Here is a 2,612-nt window from a genome sequence, read left to right as displayed (position 1 = left end):
GAAAGAAATTTTTGCAAATAAGTTAATTTAATTTTAAATTAGTAAAATTGTTCAGGAAATTAGATGAATAAAAATTATATGATATAGAAAATAATTTTTAAAGTAATCTTAAATATTTAACATTTAAACTTCATTTTCAATTTAATCCTAAACATTAAATGAGTATATCTAATCGATGGACTTAAATATTGGACACGAAATCAAATTGTTAAAATTTTGGACACTTTATCGATTTGTTTAGATTTTGGATTCTTAATCGATTTGTTTAGATTTTGGACAAATGATTTAGATTTGGACACGTAATGGATTGATTTAGATTTTGGACAAATGGTTTAGACTTTGGATTGATTTAGATTTTAGATAAATGGTTTAGATTTTGGACACGTAATGGATTGATTTAGATTTTGGACAAATGGTTTAGACTTTGGATACGTAATCGATTGATTTAAATTTTAGATAAATGGTTTAGCTTTTGGACACGTAATCGGTTGTTTTAGATTGTGGACACGTCTATATTTTTCTAAATGCCAGTTTCAGATTTTGGAAGATCAACTGTTTTGGACAACCATAGTATAAACAGTATTATGAAGTCTTAATACATTTGGAACCTCTGGAATTTTGGACATTCCCGTTCTTTTAGATATTGTACATGCGTCGACCGGTTTGATGTTTATACTTACTTGATAGCTTTCTTGATCTGACGTAAAAAGCATTTACGTGGTAACCGTGGTATCACAATAAGTCATGGTTTGTGCTCAAGTGGGTTTTGACTATACATAGACGTAACCTTACCTATGTAGGAAATACATGGAAGTACTATAAGCACATAAATCCTAAACATTTGAAAAAATGGTCCTACTTTATGGTGTGCATCAAATACCTCTATTCGTCAGGATGGAGATGGAGTAAATATGTCAGTCCAGCACAAAATTAATAGAAACAGGTAACTGTAACATTTTGAGCAATAGTCAATGTACAAAAAGGTTGAAAAGGTTTGATGTCTCAGACCTACCGTGTAGAATTGAAGTATAATTGAAAGTATTTTTTATGAAGCTGCAATATAAGGTATTTGTATTCCGTTGTATTTATTTAGAAAAAATATTGTATTATTTACCTATTTTATTGTAAATATTAATATTGTAGTATTTTAATTTTAAAATAGGTGGGTCAAATTGAAGATTATCTAATCTTACAATTGGAAAAAAATATACACATCAGTTTTTATAAATCTATATTATTTTGAACAGATGAATCCATATTAAACAGTTTTTTTTTCTTTCAAAATCTAAAAATATATAAAAAAGTCTATTCGCAAATATGGCATTTTTATAGTTAAATTAACTTACTTTTCTAAAATAGTCCTAAAAATGGAAAAGGAAATGTGTTCAGTTAGTTCTTAGACTACAAATCTTTTTTAATGTTGTCATAAAATTTTTAGTCCATAACTCTACTAAGAAAGTCATTTTTAGCTTCTTGCCGGCACAGTACAATGTGCACACTTTGGCATTGTTTTTCGACGATAATGCAATCTTAAAGAAAACAAAATTACTGTAAAGACAGTAGCGTATGGAAGTTTTAATTAATTTCGTATACGAGCTTAACTTCTGCATCTAATTACACCTGTAAAAAAATGTTTTGATGGAGCCACGTTGAGGTTAGAACAGAAAGATGCGGAAGTACTGCGAACAGTGCCATCATGCGGTGGCACTTTGCACATAAAATAGGTTAAGAAACAATACGACAAACACAGCTGCACCGGATTGTACAAGATTCTATTAAAAGGAGTACAAAGTGATAATAGTATATGTATTTGTGTATGTATATGGTTGCACATAAACGTATGTATAACAAACATGAAACATAGAATTTTATTCATACGAGTATAAATCGAAGAAATAAATAAGTCAAGTGATATATTAAAATTTGTAATAGATTTTTATTAATGATGCATTGCTTGTAAAAAAATGTAAAGCTTATGTATTTGAGCTATAGCTTAGTTGGCCATTACAGACGTGAGTCGTACTTAACCGCGTTGAGTATCCTCCGCCAGTCAGCCCGATTAGTAGTTTGCTGTCGCCAGTTGGTGATACCGAGTGCCCCCAAATCGTTGATCACCTGGTCCTTCCACCGAAGATGCGCTTAACTATGTCAATGTCGCGGTATAGATAATACAGTTAATCATTCAAGAATTTTTCTCTTGAATGCTCCTAACGCCTTTTCATCACTGGTAATTGTCCAAGCTTCTGCACCATACAGCAGGACAGGTATGATAATTGCTGGCAGTTCATCTTAATCGATACTGTAACCTTAGCTAGTTAGATCCACCTGAAGAGATAGAATATGGTAGCTCTAAAGCGCTTTCCACAAAATTTCTACACGATTAATACTTATTTGGATCAAGTTCTTGGATTAACTGAATTTGACTTGAAAAATTGTGAAAGTAAATAAAACAAAATGATATAATTAATAAATAATTTTAATTGAAATTAATTAGAATAATAATACGCATTTAATTAAGTAAAAAACATTATTTAATAATTAAAATTTTTTTAATTAAAGTGTTAGAAAAAAATGCCAATCCAAACTACTTCACATTACAATAAAATATTTAT

This window comes from Teleopsis dalmanni, chromosome 2 (assembly GCF_002237135.1).
Source record: "Teleopsis dalmanni isolate 2A chromosome 2, ASM223713v2, whole genome shotgun sequence".
NCBI classification, from domain to species: domain Eukaryota; kingdom Metazoa; phylum Arthropoda; class Insecta; order Diptera; family Diopsidae; genus Teleopsis; species Teleopsis dalmanni.
Note: the sequence above shows the minus strand (reverse complement) of the source record.